The sequence below is a fragment of the Rhinoraja longicauda genome, chromosome 22 (genome assembly GCF_053455715.1).
Source record: "Rhinoraja longicauda isolate Sanriku21f chromosome 22, sRhiLon1.1, whole genome shotgun sequence".
Lineage (NCBI taxonomy): Eukaryota > Metazoa > Chordata > Chondrichthyes > Rajiformes > Arhynchobatidae > Rhinoraja > Rhinoraja longicauda.
Window position 1 is genome coordinate 11,005,508 of NC_135974.1, and position 13,167 is coordinate 11,018,674.

The 13,167-nt window shown below is 41.7% G+C and overlaps 1 protein-coding gene across 4 annotated transcripts in view; it reads left to right on the top strand.

The window, feature by feature from the left end:
* Window positions 1-13,167, top strand: part of LOC144604390 (nuclear receptor coactivator 3-like) — a 179,809-nt gene that overhangs the window by 26,274 nt on the left and 140,368 nt on the right. For all 4 annotated transcript variants that reach the window (XM_078418738.1, XM_078418739.1, XM_078418740.1 and 1 more), the window contains exon 2: window positions 5,228-5,309. The gene's annotated coding sequence lies outside the window, so the exon portion shown is untranslated. The remainder of the gene's footprint in view (window positions 1-5,227; window positions 5,310-13,167) is intronic.

The following is a 13,167-nucleotide window of genomic DNA, read 5'->3' on the forward strand; positions in this document are numbered from 1 at the left end:
CATTTATTGTACTTTGTTAAAACAAACCTTATAACAATATTAAGAAAAAAAACACCTTTGGTACCCAAATTGGTGCTGTTTTTTCCCTGCCTCTGGACGAACAAGCAATAAGGAGAGGTTTTGGAGACACCACTAAAGCCACTCTACTCCTTTTCAGCATATCATATATCATATCATATATATACAGCCGGAAACAGGCCTTTTCGACCCTCCAAGTCCGTGCCGCCCAGTGATCCCCGTACATTAACACTATCCTACACCCACTAGGGACAATTTTTACATTTACCCAGCCAATTAACCTACATACCTGTACGTCTTTGGAGACGTAAAAAAAGCATCCTACCCTTTGCTGGTGCCAAGTCGATCTTAATCTCCTTCTCTTTTTCTACTCCATGTACTCCATGCTGAGCTAACTAGAGTTGAATTCTGGAGTAGTGCTGGGGTGAGAAGTTGTGACTTTGTGTCTGCAAACAACATTTGGCACTTCTGGTTACGTCCCAAACTGAGCTCCAGTTATGGATCTTGGAGACTGACCATAGGCAGAGTCAAAAACCATTAACAGCTGGGTTGTCAGCTCAGGAATTCTACCTACTTTTGGTTGCTTCCTAACTTTGTGTATTGTCATATTTTGCAAAGTCTCCAGAGAAGAAATATTAGCCGTGTACTGCATTGTAGGGAACTTTAAACTTTGATTTACTGTAGTTGAAGGTGTTCTGGTGTTTTTAGGTAAAGTGTTATGGTTACAGGGGTTAGGCCACTAATTGGGGAATTTCAGTTTCATTGCACTGTGTAAGATGGTAAGCAGGGTAGTGAAAATTAAGAGGTAAACATTCTGAAAGTCTTGCCTTCCTCTAAGCTTTAAGCTACTGATGGTATTACATTGGCAATCTGCGGAAGCGTGGAGATTGCACTCTATGCCATTCTTGCGTGGCTGTCCTTTTTAAGTTGTTAGTTAAAACTCAGATGTGTCTAACTTGCTTGAGCTTTTTGAAGGGCTGAATTATCTTTTCTGTCCCCTTTCTACCAGTTTGTTGTGGTTCAGTGAATCATAATAATACAGCAAGTAAGTTCAAGCCATGGTGTTTGTCAACTTTCCCATTCTTTGGAACTTTTTGGTTGCTACTTGACACAGAGGGTCTTTTGACCTGTGCAACGCCGCTTCTTAAAATTCAAAGGAAAGTAATTATTTGATCTATTTTTGTGTTAATTTACTGGTCATCTTTCTGCTATAATATTGATGTTTTGATCAAGGTATTTGCATTTTTATTACATGTTTAGAGAGTAGTGAGGATTTTCCTCTGGCATAGCTCCCTATCCGAGCAGTTGAACGCTGGAGGGTTTCTTTACTCATCTGACTAATAACTTCTATTTCCTGGGTTTTAAAGATTTTTTTTCCTTTAATTCCCAGGATTTTACATTTAAAAATCAATTGGCATTAAGAGCTGCAGGATATGAATGTATATGCAAACAATGGTGAGACTGTTGTGGAATGTCACAGTTAATTTTGGACACAGTGGCGGGTTTGTTGCTTCATCGTACGCACCAGGAAGGTTAACCAGTTCATTATCTCATTTAGTTTTGGATACTCGCCCTGCAATGTGGGTAGCTTCCTTTATGTGTGGGTCATCCCTATGTTATTTGTTGTCAGTATTTTAACAAAGTGAGCCACCCATGTATGGGTTTTTGGCAAAGATCAATAAGGGCCAGTTACTGGTTACAAGTCTAGGGAATAATGGGTAAGTGAATCACTTCTCTTGATTTGCAAAAGCCTTTCCACTTTGTGTAAGGCATGAACTAGAAAAATGATAGAATATGCTTGTTTGCCTGTGTGCACTTCCAACAATACTTGAAGCTCTCCAATGTCCATGATAAAGCAGTTGCTTGATTGGAACTCTAGTCACTACCCAAAACATTCCCTTTCATCACGTCTACTATGCCTGCAATGTGTATCATTTACAAAATACACTAATGTCACTCACATTGGATACACCAACAACAGTGCTCAACCTGTGACTTCCACCAAGGAAGAAAATGGCTTCATGGGACACCACCACCACCTACAGGTTCCCTTCCACCTTGAGTTGGATATATGTCACCATTCCTCCATCAAGTTTGGGTCTAATCCTGCAACTCCTTGCCCAAAATATGTGGGAGAACCATCACTCAGAGACTCTGAGACCTGCTGCATTTCAAGAAGGTGGCTCATCACCATGACGACTACGGAGGTCAATTAGTGGGCATGCAATTGCAGTATGGAAACAGGCCCTTTAGCCTAAATAGTCCATGCTGACCAAGATGTCCCATCTAAGCTAGTCCCATTTGTCTGTGTTTGGCCTATATCCCTCGAATCCTTCTGAACTCATTGATAAGATTTCTCACTGCTGACCTTGCCAGAATTGAAGGCTAAGATGCAGGTCAGCAATTAGAATGGTTTCAGCAGGAAAAAAAATGCCAAATGCAAGTAGGTTTGAAGAAAGGAATACATTGTTAATTTGAACTCCCCGGTTTTAATAATTGATGTTGATTTATGCAAATAGAATGTTCTTGGTTCTTGTGGTCTGACTCAGTGTTTCTGCCAATCTAAAGTAAGTGGTAAGAGATTTAGGTGAAGGCAGAGGAGCCAGCGGCTGGTTGGAATCTAAAACACTATCCGAATAGGTGTTAAAGATAATTGATGGTTGACATGGGCATGGTGGATCGAAGTACCTGTTTCCTGCTGTACAACTCAAAAATTAATTTAAATTCCTTTAAATGGAGGGGAACAATCAAAAGAGAGCACCAGAACCGATCAGTAACAGAAATGATACAGATACTTGGAAGTAGTGTTTAAGATTTATATTTGCCATGTGCACTGCCATAGATCAATTAATGGCAATAGAAGACTTGAGGCACTTTAAAGAACAAAAAAGGAAGTCTTAAATTAATATGTCAGTCTGGTGGAGTGCAAGTATATAGGAAGATGTACCAAATTTAGACACATTAAAAATTGATGTCCCAGAAAGGTGAGTAACAATTAAAATTGTTACATTTGGTTTGGATGGATGCATCTGAGGTTGCTGAGGGAAGAGACAAAATTGCAACATGGATGAGAAATAGGCTTAATAACAAGAAACAGTAGTTGTAGTGGAAAGTGGAGGGAAGTATATGGGTGCCATGTACTTCCACTGGTAGATACTCGAACCATTTTTAGATTATTAATTCAGATTTGCCTATGAGGTATCATTTCCAAATTTGCAGGTGAGACTAAACTGGAATGAACTCTGGAAGGTAGACAAATGCTGGAGTAACTCAGCGGGAAGGTAGTATTAATCTTCAAGGAGACATTGACAGGTTGATGGAATAGGGGGGTAGGTGGATGGAGTTTAATGTTAATAATATAATAATAGTTTGCATTTTGCTATAAAGAATGAAAAGTGCCAATATAAAGTGATGAAACTGGCTAGCTTAAAAGTGGCTTAAAAAAAAAATGCATACTGTATCCTGTGCTTTCAACAGAGGTACAGAGCACCAGAGAAAAGAAGTCATGAAGCTTTATAAAACACTTGATTTGCTGTTGGAGTATTGTGTCCAGTTCTGGTGCTATATTAAAGGAACAATGTGCATATATTAGAATCCAGATTGACTAAGCGATTACTGGGGTTGAGAGACTTCAGTTATCTGGAAAATTGCAGAATCTTCTATGGTTGTTTTGGAATAGAAGATGTTGCCATGGAATGTGAGATGTCAAAATCATGAAGTGCGTGAACGGAGTAGATTAGGCAATACTGTTCCTGTTGATGGAGGTATCAAGAGCCAAACGACGTAGAATCAAGGTGACATTTACACACCCAATGTTTAGGGTCTGAAATGCAGTGTCAGCAGTTATAATGGAGGCGGGTTCCATTGTGATATTGAGCAGAGAGCTGGATAAGTAACAGGAACCTTAGAATTTCTGGGGTAATAGATACTGGAAAGAGTAGACAACTATCTAGGGCTTCTGGCAGTTGTGCAGCACTGTAGTTATTGCAGGTAGGGTAGTTTTGCCCTGTCTCTGATTTTGTGGAGAAGAAAATATGTTATTTTAAAAAGCAATATTTACACTCTTGAGGCTCTGGTGTCTAATTCTGAATATAATTCTGAGTCAAGGCTTTGGGTTGTAAGTGTGCTTTTCAAGCAGATGCAATGTAGTTAATAATGAAGTAGAGTTTCAAAGTCTACAGAGAGATTTGGGCCTTTTGGAAGGGTGGGCTGAAAGATGGCAGATGGAGTTTAATGCTGATAAGTGTGAGGTGCTGCATTTTGGGAGGACAAATCAAAATAGGACGTACAGGGTAAATGGTAGGTAATTGAGGAATGCAGGGAACAGAGGGATCTGGGAATAACTGTGCATTGTTCCCTGAAGGTGGAATCTCATGTGGATAGGGTGGTGAAGAAGGCGTTTGGTATGCTTGCCTTTATAAATCAGAGCATCGAATATAGAAGTTGGGATGTAATGTTAAAATTGTACAGGGCATTGGTGAGGCCGAATCTGGAGTATGGTGTGCAGTTCTGGTCGCCAAATTATAGGAAGGATGTCGACAAAATGGAGAGGGTACAGAGGAGATTTACTAGAATGTTGCCTGGGTTTCAGCACTTAAGCTACAGAGAGAGGTTGAACAGGTTGGGTCTTTATTCTTTGGAGCGTAGAAGGTTGAGGGGGGACTTGATAGAGGTTTTAAAAAATTTAAGAGGGACGGACAGAGTTGACGTGGGTAGGCTTTTCCCTTTGAGAGTGGGGAAGATTCCAACAAGGGGACATAGCTTCAGAATTGAGGGACAAAAGTTTAGGGGTAACATGAGGGGTAACTTCTTTACTCAGAGGGTGGTGGCTGTATGGAATGGGCTTCCGGTGGAAGTGGTGGAGGCAGGCTCGATTTTATTATTTAAGAGTAAATTGGATAGGTATATGGATAAGAGGGGATTAGAGGGTTATGGTCTGAGAGCAGGTAGATGAGACTAGGTCAGAGAGAGTGGTCGGCGTGGACTGGTAGGGCCGAACGGGCCTGTTTCCGTGCTGTAGTTGTTATATGGTAGTTCTGTAGTCAATAACTTCATCGCCATGTTGGATTGATTTCAAAAAAGCATCCATTTATGAAGAGTTCTTAAATGTTTGAGCTCAGAATTTGCACACACCAGAAATTTCAGACTTATTGATAAAATTCAATAAAATAAATATTCTGACGTTAATTGAGTTTTTATTTGATTATAGGATGAGTATATCACCGGCAAAGCTGACGTTATTGAAAATCCCTAATTGCCCCCCAACTGAGAAGACAATTAGACCAGATCAGGTAAGGATGGTGGATTCCGCGTCTCTGTTTCTTTGCAGGACACTGCAAAGATGAATCGGATCAAAAAGCTGATTATCTGCAACTGTGAAGCATTGTAGGATTGGAGACCCGACCATGTCTCAAGGAGAGAGTGTGGGGGGGGGGGGGAGGAATGTTTGTGGTGGGCGGGCAAATATATAGATCTGTCGGGATCTGAGGAATGAAGAATACCCATGATGTGAGCTGATTCTTCACTACTGTTTGGACGAAGTGCAAGAAAAATACTCAAAGACCCACCTCGTTAAATGAAAGGTGAACTGAACAAAGGCAGAAGGGAAGTGAGCAGTTGCTGTAAGCTTTGAAGACCTCAGCCATGTCTGTCCTTTACACGAGGCATGCTTAATTGGTCAGTCTTTCTTTCACTGACGAGTCGATTACAAATCCACATTTTCCTTGTTCATATCAGAGGGTCTCATTTCCTGAAGAAGGGTTGGACATGAAACGTTGTCCATCCTTTTTCTCTGGAGATGCTGCCTGCCCCGCTGAGTTACTTCAGCACTTTGTATCTATCTTTGGTATAAACCAGCATCTGCAGTTCATTGTTTCTTTGTTTCCTCATTGTGCTTGTTACAATCTTCAAAAATGTAGACGACTGATAACTACAGGGATGTTTCTTGAATGTTATGTGGAAAGCCACTGTGTTCATCCAGTAGCCAAAGAGCTGCTGCCTGCATGGTGGTTTAGATTCTGTCCATCAACAAGCATGGTGTTCACTACAATGACCACAAGAGAAATCCAGGGAGCAGCAATGTCCATAGCTTGAGGGCAGCACAGTAGTGTAGCCAGTAGAGCTGCTGTCTCACAGCATCATAAACCTGTGTTCGATCCCGACCTCAGGTGCTGTCTATGTAGAGTTGACACATTCTCCCTGTGACTGCGTGGGGTGCACATCTCAAAGATGTGCGGGTTTCCTCCCACATCTCAAAGATGTGTGGACTTGGTGGGCTGACAGGCCTGTTTCCATGCTGTACTAAACTAAAGTAAAGTTTGTCTTTGAAGTCACCAATGATTTTGAGTCTTGTTAACTGGGCGGGACTATAAAGCATCTTCTTTGATTGGAATTTCCACACCTTCTGTGATGGCTTCATGATGACATGCAAGCCACAATCCTAACTATTGGTTAACGATTGTGGAGCAATCTCGAGCAAGGCTGTGTCATTGCCCCAAAACTCTTTCAATCTTTCTTATCACAATTCCACACAATAATAATAATAATAATATATTCCTTTATTCGTCCCGGGGAAATTTACAGTGTTACAGCAGCAAAGTGGATAGCAAGAAATCATTCATTATAAATAAAAGTAAAGACAAGGATAAATTGTATTCCTTAACTGTTACTGTTGACTCGTCTGCTGGGAGCAGTGCTGGTTGTGCAGTCTCACAGCAGCGGGAAGGAAGGACCTATATCTCTCACGCATTTGGGGTGAAGGAGTTTGTCACTGAAGGAGCTACTCAGTGCAGTGACAGTGTCCTGCATGTGGTGGGAGTCGTTGTCCAGCAGCAATGTCAACTTTGCCATCATTCTCCTCTCTCCCACCGCCTGCACTGAGTCGAGGGGCCAACCCAGGACAGAGCTGGTCTTCCTGACCAGCTTGTCAAGTCTCTTCCCTTCTGCCGCTGAGATGCTGCTGCAGCAGACCACTCCATAGAAAATGGCTGATGCAACCACCAATGTTGTAGAAGGATCTTAGGAGTGCCCCCAGCACTCCATAGGACCTGAGTCTCCTTAGCAGATAAAGTCTGCTCTGGCCCTTTTTGTATGGCGAATCGGTGTTTTCGGTCCAGTCCAATTTATTATTGAGGTAAACACCCAGGCACCAACAAGATTTTCACTGATGCAGAACTGTGTTTGTGCATGTTCTAAGACTGACCCTTTGATTTAACAACTTGTTCACTAAAGCTTACAAAAGGATAGACTTTACACTGAATATTTGCAAGACACAGGTTCTTCAGTCACCTGCCCCTTTAGTACAAAACCAACCTCTGACAACAAAGTTTCATGGGGGGACTCTGGGAAAACATGGACTACTTCCCATCTCTTGGAGACCATCTCACAGCAAAGGCAGACATCATTGATGAAATTCAGCATGGCCTTCCAGTGTCAGTTTAGCAAGGAAATATGAAAATCAACACCGACAACCCAGCACAACACCCTTGGGCAATAGGGGATAGCGATTTTGCACTCAAATGTGTCCTGAAACTGGAAGGGTATTGCCGATACCAATTTTGCCAAAAACCCTCAAATCCATTGAGATAACAAACCAACTAATCTCAGTTTTTCATAGCACCAACACTGAAGCCCTTGAACGTTGGGTAGTCCCTCATCCGTATGCCAGATACCAAATTGCAGTAACGGACTCCATTCTGAACTTCATGGTGGGAGGAAACTATCAGATGGATGGAAAGAAAAATGAGTATTTCCTGAAGGCCACTTTGGATGGCAGGGATTGTTCACTGATTCCTATAAATCTAGGGACCATGGCTGCTTAAAATGAAACAGGAACATAGCTCTGCGCAAACTACCGAGTCGTCGGGTATCTTTTGCCCCATCTAGTCTACAGGGCAATGCTATTTTAACAAAAGGACTTGAAGGAATGCTGAATGAATGAATGAATAAATGAATAAGTTTATTGGCCAAGTATGCATATACAAGGGATGTGCCTTGGTGCTCCGCTCGCAAATGACAACACAAACATACAGTTAACAATTAAGAATAAAGCATAACCGCATCAAAACAATAAGGATACAACATTACGGTCTAAACATGTGGATGAAAATAAACCAGAGCAAAAAATAGACTACAGACTTTGGTTATTGAGTAGAACTAGCACTCGTGGAAAAAAAGCTATTTTTATGTCTGGCTGTGGTTGCTTTGACAGTCCGGAGTCGCCTTCCAGAGGGAAGTGCTTCGAAGAGTTTGTGGCCAGGGTGAGAGGGGTCAGAGATAATCTTGCCCACTCGCCTCCTGGGCCTTGCAGTGTATAGTTCGTCAATGGGGGGGAAGTTTGCAGCCAACCTTCTCAGCTGTGCAAACGATCCGTTGCAGCCTCTGAATGTCGTGCTTGGTGACTGAGCCAAACCAGACCATAATGGCGAAGGTGAGGACAGACTCAATGATAGCAGTATAGAATTGGACCATCATTGCCTGTGGCAGATTGTGTTTCTTCAGTTGCCGCAGGAAGTACATCCTCTGTTGGGCCTTTTTGACTGGAGTCGATGGTGGCCCCCCATTTAAGGTCCCTGGAGATGATGGTTCCAAGGAATTCGCCTCCGTCATTACGACTGCAATCTACATCCCGCCCCAGACAAATGTTCAACTAGCACTTGAGGAGAGAAACTCCATGGTCAAGAAACACCAGAAGGCTTACCCTGACACGTTCCCCATTGTAGTCGGGTACTTCAACTAGTTTAGAGAGGTGATTTCCAAACTACCACTTCTATGTTTCCTGCAGTACCAGAGGATCATATAATCTCGATGACTACTCCACCACCATCAAAGATCGTTATATATGCCCATATTTTGGAAAAACTGATCAGCTGGCTATGATCCACCTTTCTGTGTATAGGCAGTGACTGAAGAGCACAATTCCAGTGGTGAGGATTGTCCCGACCTAGTTTGGGGAGCCAGAGGAGCAAATCTTTGACTGCTTGGCATTGGTAGACTGGGTGATGTTCAAGGATTTGGCAACTGACCTGAAGGAATGCACCACATTATTACATCTTCATAAAGAAATGTGCGGAGGAGTGTGTTCCCTAACCGAAAGCCTTGGATGAGCCACGAGATTCCCAATCTACTGTGGACTAGGTCAAGTCTAATGCAAAGATATCTAAGAGGACTAGGGACAACCTCTAAGGCTATCGAGAAAACAGACTTTTGGCCTGAACTGGTGGATCAGTCAGACTTTGCCAGTTGTTACAGAGCTTGTTTGCCAATTCTTCCTTTAAAGCAAACCCAAGTGACAGCTTTTAGATGAGCTCAATGCATTTATGCTCACTTTGAAAAGGAGAACATTGGCTGTACCTTTTTGGGAAGTGGGGAGGGGGCACAGCCCCTGATGACAAGGTCATCCCAGTCACCAAGGCCGATGTCAGAATATCCTTAAAACTTGCTTGGACCAAATGGCTAGAGTTTTCGCAGACATCTTCAACCTCTCACTACTAAAGTTCAAGGTCCCCACCTGCTTCAAAAAGGCATCAATAATACCGGTGTCAAAGAAGAGCAAGGTGCGATGCCTCAATGAAGTGGTGAAGTGCTTTGGGAAGTTGGTTATGGCACACATCAGCTCCTGTGTTAGTAAGGACCTACAATTCATCTACTGCCACAACAGATCAAAAGGAGATGTGATCTTGCTGCCTCTCCACTCTGCACTGGACCACTTGGACAATATTGGCACTTGCATCAGACAGTTGGTTATTGATTCTAGCTTGGGTGTTCAACACCATCACCCCTCTCAGCTTATCATCAAACTCTTGGACCTGGATCTCTGCTCATCCCTATGCCATTGAATCCTTAATTTCCTTGTTGGAAGACCACAATCTGTATAAATTGGTAATGCTATCTCCTTGATAACCATCAATCCTCGAGCATCTCAAGGTTATGTGCTCAGCCCCTGCTTTAATCTCTTTATACCCATGACTGTGTAGTCAGACACAACTACAGTGCCATTTTAAATTTGCATATCATACATACCATGCTTGCTAGATGAATATTGGATAATGATGATTCTGAGTACAGGAGTGAGATTGATAATCTGGTTCCCGAACAGCAATCTTGCTCAATGTTAGCAAAAACAATAGTTGACTTCAGGAAGAGAAGCAATGAACCTACCTTCTTCAATGGGATAGCAAAGGAGAGAGTAATAGCTTCAAGATGCAGGGCATGCTTATCTCTGAAGATTTGTCTGGGCCAGTGCATCGATGCAGTCAGAAAGAAAGCTAATAATGCCTCTACTTCCTTTGAGGATTGAGAAGATTTGTTGAATTTATTGCACCTCTATTAGATACATTAGAGGGCATACTGATGGGTTGCATCATGGTTTGGTTTGTTGACGACTCCCCTGGAATGGAGGCTGCAGAATGTGCTCGCCATTGCCTGGTCAGTCACGGGTAGTGAATTCTTCACCATCGGAGGAACCTACAGGAGACCAGAATGGGATACCAGAACTAGTGTCAATGGGTGGTCGAAGGTTGGCGTGGGTCACAGGACTGTTTCCATGCTGTATCTCTGAAAACTGAAACCAGGAGATGGTCATTTGTACCTGTTTCACCAATCAGTTATGTCATAGTTGATTGTTTTAGGTTCAGCTGCACTTTCTTGAACGCCCCCAATATTCCTTGATTCCCTTAAAGTACAAAAATCATTTGATTTCTGTCCTGGTGCACTGGTAACTGAGCCTCCACGGCCCTTGTGGATAATTTCCAAAGATGCACCACCCTCTTGGTAGCACAGTTACAAGCCTTGTAGACCATGGTGCAGATGTTCATTGCCTTATGATATCACATCTTGAACATTGATATTATTAAAGATGAATGAAGGGAGAGTTTTAAAATAAAGTGTGTGTTATAGGTATGATGATAATGGCGTAATAAAATGGAGACCATAGCGTTAATAAACATAACTGAACTTGCCCTTCGCACAGATGATTCTTGTTCCATCTCATAGAATTGAGGCTTTCAAGATCATCTGAATTGTTATTCATACAATTTCACTGCATTCCTATTCTAATATTTTAGCAACATAATTGCCTTTTCCAACTTGTGTTAAATTCATCCTTCTACTTTACAGTTACCTTCACCTTAATTTTAAATTATGCATTCATAGAATCATCATCTGCTTTTAATAATAATAATAATAATGTATTTTATTTATATAGCGCTTTTCATATACTCAAAGACGCTTTACAGAGATTTAGAGAACATAGGGAAATGAATAAATAGATAAATAAGTAAATAAATAAACGAACAGAGAAAGGAGACAGAAGGTGAGGTGACCTTCAGTGGTTGAAGGCAGTACTGAACAGGTGAGACTTCAGCGATGTTTTGAATGTGGTGAGTGTGGAGGAGTCTCTAACGTTTTGGGGGTAGTGAGTTCCATAGGGTGGGAGCAGCGATGGAGAAAGCCCTGTTCCCCCAGGATCTGAGTTTGGTCCGGATGTGGGGGGGATAGGAGATTGGCAGCAGCAGAGCGGAGGGTGCAGGTGGGAGTGTGACCATCTAACTGCACTACCTTACCCCATGTTTGCCCATGAAGACCATCTTGAGCAGCAGACGTGATATTTTGTTTTCTACAATTCAAATCCATTGAAGTTAAAGCAATTTTTTGGAAGTGGAGTACAGTTTGAATATGGTGTTATATTGCATTAGAGGAACTAAAGAGGAACATGTGCCTTACAAATGGTATTTGTTAATGTGCGAATGAGATTGGTTGTACAGTACTTACTGCGATTTTCTTTAACCCAATTTTATTGCCACATTACCAAGTTGCTGGCCCTGATAGAAGGACCAACCATGTCTCTGACTCTATATTGCCGCATTGGTGTTTGATTTCGATCAGAATTTCCAGTTGTTCACTTGGAGAATATTAACTTTCTCAGAGTGACTGAAGTGTGAGACTTCACATCTGTCTTTTTTTCCTCATGATAACTAACAGCATTTGTGTCACCGCAATTTTTTTTTCTTTACCAGAATACTTGCCTCCAAAAACTTCAGTGTTCTGCCAACTTCCCTGTTTAAACCCTCCACAAAACTTCACTTGTCCATATCCAACTTGTGTCCAGTGTCTCTGTGCTTCAGTATGAAGTTAGTATTTTGTTTTCAAATATATTTATGGCCTTGCAGGTTTACAGTACATTTTATTTTTCCATTTCCTCCTACAATTTGTTGTTTGGTTAGCTGCTATACTTTAAATTTCTGAAATTTTGTGTATAAATCCCTTAATTTTCTTACTACTATCCTCGTCAAAACTAGCAAAATATCCTCTTTGACTACGCCTCCACCTAACCGATGTTTTCTATTTGACAGCCCCACCCCATGACAATGTCCATTAATTATTGTACATTTGTGCTACTAATTGTAACATACTGTCTTCCTGTATATCTGGTTTCCTTGTTTGACAAGATTTGGATACTGGGAAGGCTCAAATTTCGTAGAATAATTTCTGAACTGATAATTTACATGATTGGAATGCAGAACAAGAGTTGATGTCCTTAGAAAAGCAAAACCTGAAAGGTGACTTGACGGAAATTAAGATTCATTTAGAAACTAGAAAATGGGTTTGATATTTTCACTATCTAGATGCCATCTGGAGGCTAAATGCTAATCACTATTGAATGCAAGAAAACTTACCACAGTTGAGTGAAATAGTGTCATTTAAAAGGAGACATATCTGCGGTCAAGGAAGAAACTGAGGGCTTTAAGATTTTCCTGGTTGGCGATGGAGGTGTAGAGCCCATAGTACTTTAAAAGGTTGCTTTTAAGGGCAAACTGGATTAACGTGGCAACACAGGATATGCTGATGGGCTTAGTTGAGTGGATTGATATTCTTTTGGAGCATAAATGCTCATTGATCTGTGTGAACGAGTGACATTGTGGGAGGATGTTATTGCCATAAACACTGATTCTGGTGGTGTTGATTAGAACCAGGTGAGAACCTGGTCAGGTGGCTGTTGGAGACTTGAAGCTTTTGGTGTAGTGTGGTAACAATGCCATTGTTGGGTGTTCCAGTGATAATGCTAATCTGCGTATGAAGTATGTCCATTCAGGTTTGTAGTTTAATTGGCCTCTGTAAAATTGCCCCAAGTGTGTAGGAGGTGGATGTGAA